Below are 18515 nucleotides of genomic sequence, written 5' to 3'. Positions count from 1 at the left end.
TCGCCTCACCAAATCTAATCCCGGTTCAGTCCTGGGGTGAACAGAGGCTGGGTGTCCATAAACTGACTCATGGCTGTTGCAGATGGGGGCGCCGCAGGCAGAGGGGGCGGTGATGAGTCCAGCTCGGGTGTGTGGGGTTGGAAGCACGTTAGGGACATCCAAGGTGGACAATTAGTGTATGGGGCTGGGGCTCAGCAGAGGGACTTCCAGGCCATGGTGACTCTAGAGGCAGAAAATGGAGCTGTGGGAAGGGACCAGGTTGGGGGGAGAAAGGAGGAGGCCGAGCAGGCCACCCCTTAAGGGCAGGGCGAGAGGACATGGTGGGCCGTGGAGGAGGGGCGCCCAGAGAGGTGGGAGGGAAGCCGGGGAGCCAGCTATCTTGGGAGTCAGGGAACAAAGGATTTTGGAACTGGGGCGTGTCCATCTCCCCCCCACTCCCCCCCCCCCCACCCCACAGTTCTGGAGGGAGGGAGGGCGGAAGGCTTCTTTCTGGAGCACATGGCTTCCCTGAGCTACCCCTCCCCACCACTGCCCTAAGCCTGCGTGATGGGGGAGGAGCCTCCATACAGAAGAAAGTGGGAACGTGGTCCCTCTGGGCCGGCAAAGCCGTTGTAGGGAGAGGGATGGGTTTCCTTTCTATAGTTTACTCCTTTGTATGTGTGAATGCTCTAACACACACACACACACACACACACACACACACACACACATACACACACGGTTCACCTGGGCAAAACAAAACAACACAAAACGCACACACGGAAGATCTCATCCTACTCCATGGCTACTGTGCTTCCCTTCCAAGCTGCAGTGACTTCTGTGAGGCCTGCATCCTGCCCGGAGGGCTGAGACTTCAGTCACATCTCCCACACCCACGGTTCCTCTGTTTACCTTGACACAGCTGGAAACTACTCCGTCTTTGAAGTCCCTACTTCAGATGCTGCTGTGCTTTATGGTCACACCTTTACTCTTTCACTCTGTGCATTTCAACATTTTCATTTGTCCCTACTTCCTCCTTATCCCTCAGCGCCTCCCCACCCCCACTCTCTTCTCCTCCAGGTTAGACTCCGTGGTGCGTTGCCCCAATCCCATTTGCCCACTGCCTGACCTCACTCCTCGCATGGAGCCCTCCTGGTACAACCTCAGCCCTGGATGCCTGCCAAGTGCCCCCAAAGAACACCTCACCCCTGGGTGGACCGATGGCACCAAGAATGGTCACCAGACCCGCACAGGACCCTTTGCGGCTTCTGGCAGCTCTGCCGAAGCTGAATTACTGTGGACCAAGCCCACTCTCAACTCTGCCCCTGCTCCCACCCCACCCCTCATCTCCCATTTTCTGCTCAGATGCCCTCACCTCTTACTTCTCACAGAAAGGAGGCGCCTTCAAACAAAACTCCCTCCACTCTGTCCCCAGACCTCCTCTGGAGCCAGGGGCTTTCCATGTGTCCCCAGGAAAGGACCCCTCTCCCCCGCCACTGGATGCTCTCTCCACCTCTGCACCTCACCCCCTTCACTTTAGTTTTTTTAATGCTCCTTTAACCACTCCTTCTCTGCTGGCTCCAACTTCAAAACACTCAGGTTTCTTCCACCTTAAAATAACCCTCCTGTGCACCCAGGGCGCCTCCAGTTACTACCCTGTGTCTTGCTTCATCTTTACAGTCAGACTTCTCCAAAGTTACCCCCACTTGCTGTCCCTGCGTCCTCACCTCCCACTCACTCCTCTCCAGCCTGGCCCCTGTCTACACTGGCGCTGACCGGTCACGATCCCCTCCCGGATGGTTGCTTGAACCTGCTTTTCAGTTCTTATCTCAGCTGCTCTTCTGGCCACTCAACCTACTGCCGACCTCTCCCTCCTCTTCACAGCTGTCCCCGTGGCTTCCGCGATAGCTAGGGAGGAGGCTTGGTGATGTGGAGGGGAGACGCTGAAACCGTGGGCTCCGTTGCAATAGTGGGTCCACACTCTGGGTCCGCCACTCACTGGGTAACTGAAACCCTCTTCCTCATTAGTGAAGTGGGGTAAGGATAACACCAACTTCGGGGAATTCCCGAGGTGATGTGGATTTCAGGGAATGAGCCCCAGGTCCCTGCAGCGCCTGCCTGAGTTGAATCCAGGCTCCCTGGCTCCCAGGCGCAAGCCCTTGGGGAGGTCTTGCTTTGCCTCGTCCCAGTCTCACCTCTCTCTGAAGGTCCCGTGCCAGCACCTCCTCTCTCCTCGCCCAGGGCTTGCATGCCAAGCGTCTCAGAACTGTCCGAGGCCTTCCTCTTACCCTACCCTCTTGCCCTGGGTGTTCCTCTGCTCTCCTGGAGCTTAAATTGCCACCTGTATGCCATGGCTCTGAAAGCTGCAGCCCCAGCCTAACTCGGGTCCTGAACGCCGCGTTAATGCATTGGTCCGTTCTGCGATGATTTCCTCAGCAGCTCCGCTGGCAGCCACTGGAGAATACGTGGTAAATGAGACAGAGGGACCCCGCCACAGAGCCCACGTGCTGGTGGGAGGGGATGTTTGACGGCCGTGTGAACAAATGGTCATTTGCAGATGGTAACACAGCAGGGCAATGGGGCGGAGACCTGCGGGCCGACTTCAGGTGGAGGTGGTCAGGGAAAGCCTCTCCGAGGAGGCGGCATCTGCGTCGAGACCCGGCCAAACGAGGATCTAGCCAGGCTGAGGGCTGGGGCACAGTGTTCCTGCCAGAGGGACAGCGGGGCAAAAGGTCCTCTTGTGGGAGTGAGATTGGCACGTCTGAGGGACCGAAAGGAGGCTGGTGTGGCGGGAGCTTAATGAGCGAGAGGGAGCACGGAAGTCGGGGAGGAAGCCCTTTGTTCCGGGCGCAGCATCCTCGCGAGGGACCACCTCCTCCCCAGCAGTTGTCCTCGAGTCACCCCCTCCTTCCCCTGCGCAGCCACCCATCACCAGATGTGGTCCATTCTACCCCTTAGAAAGCTTTGCTCCATCCCTGGCCACCAGCCTCACCTCTCCCACAGCCCCACGTCCATCGGTGCTTCTCCGTCCACCCCTTCTCCACGGGCACCAGAGCGATCTTTTACAAAGGAGTAGACTGTCGAGCCATTCCCTATTGGACGCCCCCATCCCCACCTGCCAGCATGGGTTTTCACTGCTCCAAGGATGGAGTCCAAAATGAGGTCCCCAAGCTGCTGCCCTCCTGGGTCTCTGCTCCCTCTTCTCATCGTCTCTGCCCACTCTCCACCGTGTCTTCTGGGCCTTTGACCCTCCTCCTCCCGTTGCCCAGCTGGCCTCTTTCTCCCGTTCAGGCCTGGGGGGTCCCTGTCAGGCATTCCCCCAGCTTGGGCTCGCCCCTGACAGTCTCCCTCCGAGTGTTCAGTTACACGTCTCGTGTCCCTTCTCGGGACACCCACACACCCACCCACGTGTCTCAGCCTCACCCAACAACAGCAAAAGCCCTTGCCCCCCTGACATCCTCACAGCCTCTGTCCTGAACCGTTCAGCCCTGACCCCCTCCAGCTCTGATTCCCTTTCTGCTCCTGTTCTATTCCTCCAGCTCAGCCCTCAGACCTGCGGGTGAAGGAGGCTGCTCCCCTGCCCCAGGCCCTGGGCTCTTTCTTTCTTTTTTTAAAAGATAGATTTATTTATTTATTTATTTATTTATTTATTTATTTATTTATTTGTCTGCATCGGGTCTTAGTTGCGGCACATGGGATCTTCGTTGAGGCATGCGGGAATCTATTGTTGTGGTGCATGGGCTTCTCTCTAGTTGCGGCATGAGGGTTTTTCTCTCTCTAGTTGAGGCGCGTGAGCTCAGTAGTTGTGGCGCACAGGCTTAGTTGCCTGGCGGCATGTGGGATCTTAGTTCCTCGACCAGGGATTGAACCCGCGTCCCCTGCATTGGAAGGCGGATTCTTTACCACTGGACCACCAGGGCTCTTTCTTGACTCCCATTTGTTCTCACTTCTCAGATTATAACAGATTCTCCAGGGGACATCTGCACCCAAGACAGCCAGACCCTGGGTCCAGCCCCGATGCTGACCCAGATGGGACAGTTCCAGGTGACACCAAAGTTCAAGGGTGGGCTCAGGTAGCTCAGGTAGGGTGGATGGCAGGTGACTGGAGCTGCGTTAAAGGGTGGTGTGATGGAGGGCCAGCTATGCTTCACAGAAGGCACCCAGGGGTGGGAAGGGAGAGGTAGAGGGCACCCAGGGGTGGGAAGGGAGAGGTAGCGGCAGACATGCGCCCGGTCTTCAGTGGTACAGAGGCATGATAGGTTTCATTCATTCATTCATTCCACCAATGTTATAAACCACTTACCTGTGCCAGGCACTGCTGTAGACCCTGAGGATGCAGCAGTGAACAAAACAGATAAAAAGTCCCTGCCCCTGTGCTGCTGGCATTCTTGTGAGGTGAGGCAGATGATAAATAACACAAGTAATTTAAAACAGAGAATATCAGATGGCGTACTGGTTTCCTAGAGCTGCCATAACAAAGTCACACAGTTATAGAGGCCAGGAGTCCAAAACCAAGGTGTCGGCAGGGCCATGCTCCCTCTGTGATTTGTCGGGAACTCTCCCGAGCTCACGTGGCTTGCTGGTACCCTTTGGTGTTTCTTGGCTGGTATCCGCGTAACTCCAACCTCTGTCTTCATTGTCATGTGGCATTCTCCACGTGACATCTGTGCACCTGACTGCAAATATCTTTCTTCTAATAAAGACACCCGTCATATTGGATTAGGGGCCCACCCTATTCCAGTGTGATCTCACTTTTATTTGACCAATTGCCTCTGCAATGCAAATAAGGTCACATGTGAGGTCCAGGGGCTTAGGACTTCAACATATCTGTTTTTGGGGGGTTGCAATTCATAACAAGTGGTAATAAGGGCTGTGGAGAAAAACAAAACAGGGAGGGTGCACAGAGAGTGCGGGGGAAAGGTTGAAGTATTAAGTGGGGTCATGGGGAAGGTGACATTTGAGTAAAGACCGGAGTGAGAAACAGCAATAAAGGTAAGTGGGGAAAAGCCTTCTGGACAGCAGAACAGCAAGAGCTGGGAGCCTGAGGAAGGAGCCCACCCGAGCCAACAGTTAAGGGGCAAACAGCGAGGAGGCCCAGGGACCAGGGCCATGGTGAGAGCCAAGGTCAGGGGATGGGGTGGGGGGATGAGTGAGAGGCTGACCAGCTCTTCCACGGAGAGCCAGAACCTGCACCTCTCTTGTATGTTTTCTCAGGAAACCACCAAAGAATGCTCTACTCAACCAGAGAGCAACCCAGCAATGATGGCGCAGGGGCGTGGGAAGGGGACACGCCCCACGGGAAGGGGAGCGGTGTCTGGGGACAGAGGGATGCCTATGGGGCCGGACTCGAGAGCTCTCAGGCTGGAGCATCTGTTGCCTGATGCTATTCTCCTCCAAGAATCCCCAGATGGCCAGCAAGTGGCACAGCTTCTGCTGGAATACTGTCCCTGTCCCTGGCTGGCCCCCTCCCCTGGCCCAGATCACACTGAACTTTGCTGGAGGCTGAAGATGTATTTTAGCAAAGGATCCAGTTAGGGTTTCAAGCTGTGCGGGTGACTTGACTTAACTAACTCGGTCCCTTGTACCACTTGAGGATCCCTAACGTTTTCACCTCACTGTCGCCTCTGTGTTCCTCTTGCAGTCACCTTGCCTTGTACACAGCTGCTCCCCCAGGCTTCAGGGGTCCGTGATGGAGGTGTCCGCAGCCCGGGTCTCTGCTCCCTCCACGGGGACGGGGGAGATCCTAGGGCATTTCTCTGCCAGGGTCTCTCCCCACAGCAGCCTGGACTCCTCACCCCTATGACAGCAGCTCTTCACCCACAGTTGACAGCCCATGTGAACCCTCCTATTTGACTTTGAATCCCTTCCTTGCAAAACAACAAGCCAGCTGAGACTTCCCTGGTGGTCCAGTGGCTAAGACCCCTCGCTCTCAATGCAGGGGGCCTGGGTTCGATCCCTGGTCAGGGAACTAAATCCCACATGTCGCAACTAAGAGCCCGCATGCCGCAACTAAGTTCGCATGCCACAACTAAAGATTCTGCATGCTGCAACTAAAAAAAGATCCCGCATGCCCCATGAAGATCCCATGTGCCGCAACTAAGACCCAGCGCAGCCAAATAAATAAATATTAAAAAAAACCAATAACCCCCAAAAACAAAAAAAAAACAACAACCCAGCTAAAAGTAGATTTACCTCCTTGGACTGGCTGTCATGACAAGAGCTACCACGTTAGCTGGAAACTTCTCTGCCTGAGCCATCTGCTTAAATGTCAGCTCCAATAGGATAGGGATTTTTGCTGTTCCATTCACTGCACACAGAAGGCTATGAGGAAATCGATTTTTGAATGAATTAAATTTTTGAATTTAAATTTCTTCTTTGATCACAGGGTGGGGAGGAGGGAGAAAGTATAAATGGATTCTAGCCCCTTAGTTCTCTCGAGTGAAAGATGTGTTAGCTCCCAGAAATGTGCTAGAACCTAGCTGAGGCACCTTGGAGTCTGATCATATGACATGCTGCTGGCATGAACAGAAGCTTTAGAGAAATGACAGCAAAGTTTAAGGGGGATAGTCGGCAGACTTCTGGATATCGTCATGCTCATCTTTTGGATTTAGCAACAATGAGGTTTTGTGAGGAAATCCAATAACTCCAAATGCTTTCAATACTGTCCGTTCTTTAGATATCACTCTTCATGGGTTTGCCAAAAAAAAAAAAAGCACACTTTTTTCTCCTGTGTGCAAGCCGGGTGGAGAGGACTGGGCTGTGTGATTGGCTGAAGTTTGGAACAGCATGTTCCAGCACCTGGGAGCGAGGTCCAGAGGCTGTGGAAAGGGCTGGAGCAGAAACAGCTACTTCAAAGGCACAGGTGGCAGGCGAATAGGAACATCGTGCTGCCTGTTTGGTTCCAAATTTGAATGTATCTTTTCGTTTAAAATGTCTTTATCAGACACCAAATATTATAGGAACTGTTGGAGAAATGAATTAAAAGTAGAAACTTTTAGTTTGTCCTTTGTCACTTGGGAGAAATGATGAATATTTGAAAACCATTTGGTGGAAAGCTAGGCTGATGCCCCACCTCCCCTCCCCCCCCATGGCTAAGGCGGTGTTTCTTAAAGTGGGTTCCATGATCCCCCAGCCTCAAGGGACTTTAATGGGTGTTGCTTGAAAATAGGGTTCTGTGATCTAATAAATTAGGGGATTATTGCGTTAGGCAAAGTTAAAATTGTTTCTTTATTGCAGTTCCTGTAAGAGGCATTGTTATGCCAATATTATGATGACTCTAAGAGAAGCACAGAGCACTTCCCAGCAGATTTGACCAAAGAATTGATTTTCCCCCTCCTCCTCTTTTTTTTTTTTTAAAGGAGCCTCCCATGGGACCACCATTCCAACCAACATCCTTTGGGGAAACATTGAAAACCTTCCCTTTAGAAGAGAAGAAGAACTTTGGAAAAAAAGCATAAATCATGCCTCTTTGGATCGTGCATTTCCTTTACTTTGTCAGAACAACAGTATAAAATTAATTTTATTTCCAAGGACTGTAATGCCACATTACTAAATTTAAATTCACTTTTTTTTCCAAAGAGAGTTTTAAAAAAACACATTTCGGAACTACTACTTATGTGAAATAAATCTCTGCATGGAGCAATGGCCAAATATGTACAAGAATTTCATGCAGGATGCAAATGTGATTCAAGAATTTCAGTGTGCCACAACTATTTTACCCAAAGTTCACCGTGCTCCGTGGTTCCTGCGACACAATAGATCTTGGCTGGTTTCCCTTTAACATGATTGTCACGAAGGAAGCCCATTCCTTGAATAGCTATTTTGTTTGCTTTGGTTTGACCAATCTCTACTGCCAGTCAGCAACCTTGTCGGCTAAAATGAACTGACCCAGAGAGTAGGCTTGGTGGCCTGGGCTGTTGGCTGAGGAGTGGGGACCGGGGGCCAAGGCTCGGAAGCTCAAAGGCCTGATGGGCTGGCTCTGTGGGGAAGTTGGCTGCATTGGTTGAGAGATGTTTTGTTAGATGAATCTGACCTTACCTGGGTATGTTTTTACCATGTTATACCTTCTGAACTTTAATTTCTGAGTGTAACTCTGGCTGCTGTGGTTACGACTGGTGGTTGTCATGTTGGTTGTGTGGCTGGACTTAAAAGAGTGGAAGTTAAGAGATTCTTAATGAAAGAAGGGGCAAAGGCACACGGTAAAGGGGCCTGTGGGATGGGGGGATTGTTGTGAGTTTCTTTCAAAACCATCTACCATAGCTACCCAATATACTATCGGGTGATCAAATACAGTGCCCACGAGGGCTAGGTGGAAAACGTAGGGCGCCCCCTAAGGGACCTGAGATGACTGTTGCAGGAGGGATTCAGGCCTGATGGTGTCAGATCTTCTGATTGTTCAAGAGGAGATGGAAATCCAGATTTTTATATGAATTCTACTGATTTTAAAATGTAGGATCCATTAAAAAATGGCGTGAGCCAATCCCAACTTCCACCTGTGGCCAAAGCTGGCCCTGGGTTGCCAGTTTGTGACCACTGGTGACTGACAAATCTCTCTCTCCAGCTTTACTTCTCTCCTGAGCACCAGAGCCGCATACAGAACTACCTACTAGACGCCCGTACACCTGGATGTCCCAAGGCGTCTCAATGTCTGCTTGTCCAAAGTTGACCTTGCCATCTCTTCCACCCCTGTTCATCCCGGGTCCCTGTTCTCAGTGATGATACAGCAAGCCTCCCATCACCCAGGTCACCCTGGGAGTCCTCCTAGCATCCACCTCTAGCATCTGTGCCCTCCTCTCCAATTCCTTGCCACTGTCTTCAGGCCCTTACCTGGACCATTTCCATAGCCTCCTAACCGATGTCCCTGCCTCCAAATCTCCCTTCCAGTCCTTCCTCTGGATCTGCACTGTCTACTACTGTAGCCACTAGTTACCTGTGGCTACAACTGAATTAATTAAAATCAAGTAGAATTTACAAATTCAGTTCTTTAGTCTTAGTAGCCACATTTCAAGTGCTCAGTAGCCACATGTGGCTAGTGGCTTCCATATGGGACAGTGCAGATACAGACTATTTCCATCACTGCAGAAAATTCTATTGGCCAGCGTTGCCCTGTAATCACGTTACTACCTAAAATTTCCCTGATTGTCCATCTCCCTCTGGATAAAGTCCAGTCTCCTTAACCTGGTTTATGCCTCCACCCCGTCTAGGTGCACCTGTCCAGCTGCATCCCCCATCTTGTCCCCACATGCACCCTCCGCTCCAGCCACCCCAGCTCCCCGTAGCTCCCTGCCTGTGTCGACTGTCTTCTGCCTTCATGCCCGGGCGCCCTTGGTCCTGCAGCCTGGAGCCACTTGTTTACCTGCATAACCCCAGACTCAGCTCAAACACACCTCTTGTTTGGGGTTCTGTAGCGCCCACCCCAGGACCCCACACCTGCCAGGTCATGCTCACAATAGCACAGCTGTACTGCAGCACTTAGCACTCTGGCGACAATTTGTCTGTCTGTCTGTCTCTCTGTGAGTCCGGCTGTGCCTCCTTCCTATCTGCACTCCCCACGTCTAGCCCAGTAGTAGGGGTGGTGATTGGGGGTGGGGTCAGAGGAGACTGGGGAACACAATCCTGAGAAGCACCTGGAGTTAGCAGGAAGCTTTCACCTGCAAGGACACACCTCACTCACACTGGGCTAAGCAGTAAAGGGAGCTTTTCAGCTCAACCAACTGGTCAGTGTAGAGGAAGGATGGACTTCAGGGCTGGTTTGATGTGGGCTCAGTCTGTCAAGGCCTGGGGAGTCAGTGGTCTCTCTCCAGGCAGATGTGGCGCAGCATCCACCTGAGACTGGCGCCCTCGTGTGGCCCAAGAGGGCATAGCAGCTCCCTGGGCTGTGGCTTCCCATCCAGGTCCTGGGAGAGAGGGAGGATGGGTTTGGGAGGCTCTCTTAGGAGGGCAAGAAAGCCACTTTCCAAGGAGCCCCACGGCAAAACTCTCCTCGCCCCATGTTCCCCTTACCATGTTCCCCCGACCCCCCGCACCCCCTAACTTATGCAGTGGTGGGAATGAGGGAGGGCTGTCTGTCTCAGCTTAAACCCCCTCCTCTAAGCTCCCAAGGCACCCTGAAAGTGTGCTAGGGAAGTTGAAAGAACCCTCATTTCTTCCCAGGGAAGCTCTGAACCAAAGAAGGTAATCCAGGCCAGAGCCCTTCTCTTCTGATTCCATTAGGCCTTGGGGGACCAGGAAGAAATGAAGGATTCTGGATGGATTAATGGGGACCCGATGACCTCTGGAGCAGGACAGGCACCTTGAAAATGTGAGAATGCTCTTCCTCTGAATCTCATTTGTCTAAACTTCTGGTCCCTGGGAGGTGCTCCCGTGCTCCTCTAGGCTGGAGCCACCTGCAAAGGCACTGGTGGGTGTCTAGCTCCCTCTAATGGGAATCATGAAAAGGAACCCAATGGGAGAATTCCAGTCAATGTCAGGCCGGACTGCACCCCACTTTCTCCAAGCCATCCCCCAACCCCCCAGGGCTTGTAGGGATAGGCAGCTAGGCACTGCTTCCTCTCCCCACCCCACTGAAGCAGGGGACACTATTTAGGGCTGCAGGACCCAGACCTGAGGCTTTAGGAAGGAAGGTGCAGGGGGGAGGATCCTTCGGGAAGAGGCAGATGCTAGATGGAGATGGAGGGAGAGGGAGGGAGAGGGAGGGAGAGGTGGGAGGGGGGTACACTGTGTAGGGAAGTCCCTTCCTTGGAAAGGCCCTCGTCTTTAGGTACATTCCTTAGTGAGCCACAAGGGAAAGTCCAAGTCAGTTGGAGAGTTACCCGTTTTCTCTCAGAAGAGGTAATTCCATTTTATGTAAATGTTTCAGTAAAGAAATTTGCATATGGAGTAAATGTGCCTTTGGGGGAGATTTAAGGGACACGGTGGCAAAGGGAGCCAGTGTCACCCCATCTCCTTCCACTTTGCATCAGAGAGGACGTCAGCTTACTCAGGCCAGGAAGCCCACAGGGCGATTGATGGCTCTAGAGCTGACACAGCAATGGCAGGAAAAATAAATCAGGGGACACGTGTTGGGGAGATGAGAGACCCCACCTTCTGCAGGTGCCTGAGAGGAGGGGGATGGGTCCAGCAAACTCCTTCCTTGTCATCTGTGCTGGGTACGGTGCCCCGGATCTCAGCATCCATTCCCTCCTCTTTCAATGCGTCCTTTACACTGTGGGGGCCAGAAAGCCAGAAACCGCCCTTCTCAGACTCCCTTGCAGCTAGAGTGCATTAGGTAGAGCCAATGCAAATCCCGCTTGTGCAGGATTTGGAAGGCGGAGGTGCCGTGGGGGCCATTGCTGCAGCAATTCCTGCTCTGCGGATGGTGACTTGGTGGTATGTTGGTGTGTCCTTGAACTCAACAATTCCACTGGAAGCCGCCAGCTTCCTGCCTCCACCCGTGATTTTATAAGCATCTAATTCCCTGAATCCCACCCCCCTTTCTTAACCTAGATTGGCTTGTTTCCTACACTGCTGATACAGTAAGTATTCAGACGAGGCTGATTTGAATGGAAAACAATGCTGAATCTGCTCCTAACAGATCTTTGGCTCTAAGAGAGAGAGGGCCACCCCAGATTGGGGGATAGGAGTGGGGCGGGACCCTCAGAGGGACAGCGTTGGACAGGAGTCCTGTTTCTCAGAAGCCAGTGGGATGTGGGGCAGTGGGTATAGGTGGGGGTGAGGCAGACGCTTGTGAGAGGACCAGCTAAATGGTGACATTGCCAAGTTTACCCCTGGACCTTAGGACCCCCCCCTTCTTTCCTTCCCTCCCCCTTCCCGGGCATCCAGTCAGCATGGACTTCTGGTGTAACACAATGGCCCAGGTGCTCTCTCTTCCTCTCTTAGCCACTGGCTGCTCTCTGGAAAGACCTGGTGAGCCCACCTGCCGACACTGAGGCATAAGGCGGGTCAGGCCTATAGCACAGTTCCCATGGCGGCTGGGGCCGGGCGGGGGGGCTTGTTTTAGAATAAAGTCACTTCAAGATCAAAGACTAAAGCTCTCCAGGGGAATTCTGGGCATCAGCTATGGGAAGGGGAGTTATTTTTTGATGTTAGAACACTCTGGAATCATACAGGTAAGTCGACTGAAGAGATACCCTCAGGTGTTATGAGACTAGGTAGCTTAAAATATGGCCCCCAGTTCTTTGACACTCCTGCCGTTGAAGTGGGATCTATGTTCCCTCCCTAAAACTGGGTGGGCTTGAGACCACTTCACCAATAGGCACAGTGGACGCAATGCCATATGATATCTAAGGTTAGGTCATAAAAGCCAGGTAGCGCTGGCCTGGGCCTCTGGGAACGCTGCTTTCCCGATGACCCTCTCCGGACACTTCCTCCTGGGACCCAGCTGTCATGCTGCGAGCAGCCACGTGAAGAGGCCTGCGTGGATCCTCCAGTTGCCAGTGGCAGCCCAGGTCAGCTTTTGAATCGTCTGGTCCAGACATGTGAAGGAAGAAGCTGGAGTGATGATGATTCTAGCCCCGGCCGTCCATCTGAGCCACCCTCGGCCCCTCGAGTCCTCCCCACTGAGGCCGCAGCCCCCACCCCCAACACACACCCTGTCCCAGCCCCCTGACCCCTGGACTCCGTGAGCACAATAAACCAGATGCTGTTTATGTTACTAAGTTGGAGGAGGTCTGAAACGTTGCGGCAGCTGACTGCAGCCTGGGTCACTGCCCACGCAAGGGCCCTTCTCCCGTGGGGTCTCCGCCACGCCCCGCACTCAGTGGATTTTTTGGGGAACCAGGCCTCAGTAGGGTTGCGAAACCCCACCGCGCTTGGTGCGCCCTGCCGACTGACTGTCACAACCCATCACGCAGACCTGGGGGATCTGAGCTCAGACGTCAGGCAGGCTGACCAAGGCATTTCCTGCAGACACGGGTCTCCCCCGCTCAGAGAACAGCGTGTCTGCATTTGGTTCAGTGGTGAACAATTCTCATTTCTGTCACGGGAGCAAAGACTCTGGAGCAGGCAGACCTGGATTTGAGATTGGCTCCCCCTCTCAGTGCCTCTGAACCCTTGTGCAGGTTTGGTCCTGTCTCTGAGCCTCAGTTTCCCCATCTGCCAAACAGGGACAGCGTGTAGTCCCTTGCAAGGTTGCTGTGAGGAAGAGGTAATGCGTGAAAAGCCTCAGTGGGAACAGCCATCCTTCTACTTGGGAACTAGCCTCAGGGGAGACTGCTTGGTTGAACCCAGCACCCAGGGACAAAAGACGATGGCTTTTCACCCGAGTTCCTGGGTTCACTGGGGTATTAGTTGGGCTATCCATTCTCCATGCATCAGAGACTCAAAATAACAGTGACTTAAGCAGATGGAACTTGGTTTTCTGTCCCGTACCGTCCTGGTAGGAACATCGAGGACTGGCTTAGCAGCTGTACAGCATCGGGTCTCAAGCTTTTTCTGTCTTGCTGCTCCACACGCTGATAGGCGAGCTCCATCCACGCTGACTTGCCAACCCCACCTCTGGCTTCCAGCCAGCGGGAGGGGGCGAGACAGGGAGAGGGTGTCTCCTCAAAGTGGAGGCGGGACTCATGACCTCCACTCACATCCTGTTGGCTGTCCTATTGCATGACCACGGCCAGCTGCCCAGGGTGCTGGGAAACACCAGGGCGCCCATGTGCCCAGTGACAAATCAGGGCTCCACTGCTTCTACAGAAGGGGAGAGCAGACATGGGGGGCAAAGGAAGTGCCCGCCGCACTAGGCAAGGGGGCGTGGTGCCGGCCCCAGCCATCCTTCTGCCCACCTTCCCAACCAGCTCAGCTGTTGAGGGCATTGAGCCGGGAGCGGCACTGCAGACACGAAAAGACTAGACCCTGCTCTCAGGGAACACGATTTTTCACAAACCAAAGCCTGTGGAGGATGTTTAGGGCACAGCTTTGAAGGGCTGAGCCATCCATCCAGGTCTGGGTCTCCGAGTTCTGGCCAGTCTGTCCTTGGACCATGCTGGTCTCTCTCCTGGATGACTCTCGCTCCCTGAGTGTGGCTCAGTGCGGTGCCCTTGACGTTGGCCAAGAGTCACACGAAATACACTTTCCTTTTGCTGCAAAAATAGTTTTTCAGGACGTAGCCAGTGGATCACATCACTCAGCGTTCCCTATACCAAGGACCATGTGAGCAACTTTCACTTGAGTTTATTATAAGGGAAAAACTCTGTTCCCACTGAGAAAGGAGCCTGCTTCCTGCAGATAGTAACAGATCAGCTTTCCTCTTCCGCCCTGGCTGCCCGGACGCTTAATCACAGCATCTGTGGCCACTCGGTCAGCCTTGTACAATCGCTGTTTCCTGTGGGCCCAGCGTTTTAGCTCTCTGTGTTGGTCTTACTGCTGCGTCTTTAATACATGCTGCCTTCCGCATTCTCTCTAGAAAGAAGCAGGCTATCATTAATAATAAAATAGAAAACTAGGGCCCCTTAATTGGGAAGAAAACAAAGCTGGTGGGACTACGAAGGGTAGTCCCATTGCTGTACTTGGGTGTTAGTGTTGACTCGATTTTCCCAGCAGCTGGGGCAGAAAGGCCTTGGTTACAAGGCTGTCCTCAGAAAGAAGGAAACAGAGCAGTGTTGTGAGAGAAGCAAAGCAGGGAGCATTTAGCTGATGGGAGAGGCTCCTGTAATGATTCAGGGTGCGGGCAGGAACCTGGCTACTGATCTCAGCTCCATCACTCAGAAGCTGTGTGACCCTGGGTGAATCACTTAACCTCTCTGTGCATCAGTATAATAACAATAACAGCTGGCTTCTGGTTGCATTGCTTCGATCTCTGCTTCTGCTTTCATATCACCTTCTCCTTCTCTATGTATCCATGCCTCCTTTTCTGAAACTTTAAAAAACTTTTTTTTTGTTTAATTTTTATTTTATTTTTTATTTTTGTGCCACGCAGTATGTGGGATCTTAGTTCCCCAACCAGGGATCGAACCTGTGCCCCCTGCAGTGGAAGCACAAAGTCATAACCACTGGACCTCTAGGGAAGGCCCTTCTCTTCTGTATCTTATCAGGACAGTTGTTGTTGGATTTAGGGTCCACCTGGATAATCCAGGATGATCTCACTTTAAGATCCTTAATTATATCTGCAAAGACACTTTTGCCAAATAAGGTCATATTCACAGATTCTGGGACGTGGGCATATCTTTTGGGGGCCACCATTCAATCTACTACAAGGACTAAAGTTTGGATCTAAGCAATGCATCTCTTGTGGTGAGACCAGTCCTTAGCGAGTAGATGGGTGGGGGGGGGGGGATTTTTCTGGTGGGAGGAAAGGGCTCAGTGGGCTCCTAAAAGCTCCACCTCGTAGAGGCAACTTTCCAGGGAGCTGCCCCTGGCTCTTATGGGTGGGCTTGGGCTTCTTGTCCTGCATCTCTTGTGGCCCCTCAGGGCCCAGTGGGTGCTATGCACACACTGCTTTGGGCTGGTTAACTCCCACCTCCTCTGGTCGGCTGGGTGGGCGGGAGGGTCGGCCACATGACTCCTGACCCTGCACAGACTCACTGACAGAGACAGACCCGAAGGGGCAATCCTTTCTCCCTCTGCTCGCCCCTCCCAGCACAGGCCTACGCCGCCAGCTCACTGGTCAGCTTCAGTTGCTCCCTGCTCCGAGCACCTAGCACACAGCTGCAACTCTGATGGGGCACTCTCCTGCTCAAACACCTGCCATGGCTCCCTACTCCTCCTGAGTCAAGTCTAGACCCACTCCAGGCCTGCCACTATGGAAAACCAAACTACCTGTCCCGCCTGAGAATCCAGGATTCTTTTTCTAAAATCCATCTTTTTCTTGCTGTTCCCTAAACCTACCCCTGGATCCTTTCCCTCTGGGCTTTTCCTGACCCTCTTCCCTCCTTCTGGAATGACTCTCTTCCTTCCAGCAGCCAACCTCTAGTGCTCTTAAAGGCCCAGCTCTATGCCTCTTCCTCCTGGCAGCCTTCCCAGATTTTCCAAGATAGAAGTGATCATTTTGTACCCCCCCCTTCCCTCTTATGGCACCTCCCACTCCCCATCTTGTCCTGTTGTTGTTTATGGTCAGAACTCATTTCCGAAAGGGTCACCTCTTTGCTGGAAGGAGCCATGCCTAGCTCACTTTTGGATTCCCAGCACCTCACACAGTGTTTATCTCATCGTAAGTGCTTACTAACTATTTGTCAAATGAGTGAAACACCCGTTGTAGTTCTTGCACATTAAGCTTCGGTAGCTCAAGGGGCAGAGTTTTCAGGATAGAGCTGCATGCAGCTTCCTGGCCTCGGGGCTTGGTTTTATTCTCTGGGTGGCTGGCGTGGGGTCAGAAACTGAGATTTCCCTGGGGGCCTGCCTCCAGGGTTGTTTCACTGTGGTTCATTGTGGGTACAACTGGGCGATAATAGAGTTGGTTTCAAACATTGGGAAGTTTGTCTAAAAGAATTAATACGTTTTAAATAAAATATTTCATATCTATAAAAATTTATAGACAAAGTTTAACAAATAATAAAATGAATATCCATGTACCCACCCCCATCCTAAGGAAAAGGATGTTGCCAGTATTGTGAGCGATACCCCCTTACATGCATCCCCCAGTAAGGTCTCTGTTTCAAGTCAACCTAACTCCAGAATCAGGGACAATCTAACAGTGCTCAGGGACTGTATGAAGCCGTCTGTCAGAGCATCAGATTGCAGAACTTAAAGTCACCTGTGTTCATAAAAAAAGGGCTTGGGACCCCCCCCCCCTCCAAAGAAACAATAACGTTTTAGGGACACAGTTCTGCAGGCAGCCGTCTTCTGATTGGCAACTAGATGAAGCAGGTGTGCAGTCATCATTACAGTGCTGAACCACACCCACGTGGTGGGAGGTGGGCGGTGCCTGACGTCCTAATAGGATGTTTTTTTGCAGTTAGTCCTTCTGGGTCCCTACCAGGCGGGGGCGCCCACCACGGCGGCACTTAAACCTCTGCAATGCATGTCTCTGCCCCTAGATGGCGCCAGAGGACTGTGCCCCTTCCCACCTGCGCGGGCCATTCTGGGGAGAAGAGGCATTTTGTATTTTGGAGATGATGGAAGAGAGAAGCCCTTTAAACTGAGAAGCAAAACTCTGGCCAGCACTTAAAACAGGCAGTTAGTTGCTAACTCCGGCAGCCTGCTCCTCTGAGCGTGAACTCTGGTTCACCATAGTGTCTGCAGGACTTTGGGCCAATGCATAGGTGAATATAATTAACAGAGCCCAGCTTTGAGGGCTTTTGGGACAACTAAATGATTTTATTACACATAAAGTGCACTGGAACATTGTCTGGCACATAGTAAGTGCTCGATAAAATTCGCTGTTCTTTTCCTTTTCAGTTTGTATTGCAGGGACTTGTCACGTGACCTAAGGGCAAGGAACCGAGCACGCTGCTTGCCTCTGCACCCCAAGTGCCTGGCACAGAGCAGGTGCTTAGTAAGCCATTTCTGTCTCCCCCTGCCCGCATCTCATGGAAGAGGGAGCCGCTGTGTTCCACGTGGCTTCAGAGAAGACCAGGCAGGGACTAACAGGGAGGTGAATGGTGGCTGGTTGAGCTGTCCAAGCATGGGCTGGGCTTCCTGGTGAGAGAGTGAGCTCCTGGGCCCTGGAGATATGAAAGCAGAGGGCACCTGCTACACAGGATGCAGCAGAGGGGACCCTGGTTGAAGGCTGGACTTGGTGGCCCTGCCTGCTGGTCACGTATCGAAGTGAAATGCAAATTAACTATTGCTGGAGCCCTCACCTCCCGGAGGTTGTAAGAGAGACAGGAAGGGCTGGGGAGGTCCGAGACGAACAAGAGAAGCTCCCTCGTCAAGGGTGGGAGGGGTCAGGGAGAGGGGAGAGAAGGGAGGGGCAGGGCCAGGTTTTTATACTCCCCACAGCATCTAGGAACAGATGAGCTCGAGGGTGGGTGGGGGGTGGGTGTCTGTGGGTGGACCCCTGACCCCGGCTGGGCCTGAGGTCAGCTTCGGAGGTGAAAGTTGCAACCATGGCCTCTCATCTCCCCACTGGCCCTGCTCTCTTGTGATGGTCCCCGTCTTGGTTTGTGGAATGGCTCCTCTGCCCACCTGGTTGCCCACACCAGACACCTGGGCATCAGCCCTGAGGCCTCTACTCCCCTTCCCCACCCCTAGTCCATCAGGTCTACTGGGGACACAGAAAAGTAACGGGGATCCCAGTAAAGTGTTAGAGTGGTCTCCTGCTTCTGCCCTTGCCCCGCAGGCTTTCCTCTACGTGGCAGCAGGAGGCTCTTGGTACGTCCTCAAGTCAGATCACGTCAGCACCCTGGTCACCAGTCTCCTGTATCTTCCTGTCTCTCACAGTAAAGCCAAGTCCTGAGTGACTAGCCCGGGGGCCTCTCGGGCCTCACCTCCTAGCAGCCCTCTCTCCATCACCTCTCTCTGGCCACCCTGGCCTCCTGCCTCTCCTCACACCCCAGCCACGTCCCACCTCTGCCCTCCGCCCTTGCCCTGTCCTCAGCCAGACAGCCGTTTGGCTGCCTCTGTCTTGTCTACCTCATCCAAGTCTTGACTAACCATCGCTTTTGGAT

At 52.9% G+C, this 18515-nt stretch overlaps 1 long non-coding RNA gene across 1 annotated transcript in view; it reads left to right on the top strand.

Annotated features, from left to right (window-relative positions):
* The first annotated feature begins 2865 nt into the window (after window positions 1-2865).
* Window positions 2866-18515, top strand: part of LOC309640485 — a 41053-nt gene continuing 25403 nt past the window's right edge. Inside the window, exons 1-2 of the long non-coding RNA XR_014252264.1 lie at window positions 2866-4159; window positions 4191-8020. This is a non-coding gene — a long non-coding RNA (uncharacterized lncRNA). The remainder of the gene's footprint in view (window positions 4160-4190; window positions 8021-18515) is intronic.

The sequence above is a fragment of the Balaenoptera physalus genome (genome assembly GCF_965194825.1).
Source record: "Balaenoptera physalus genome assembly, chromosome: 13".
Classification (NCBI taxonomy): Eukaryota; Metazoa; Chordata; class Mammalia; order Artiodactyla; family Balaenopteridae; genus Balaenoptera; species Balaenoptera physalus.
This window is presented reverse-complemented; position numbering and strand designations above follow the sequence as displayed.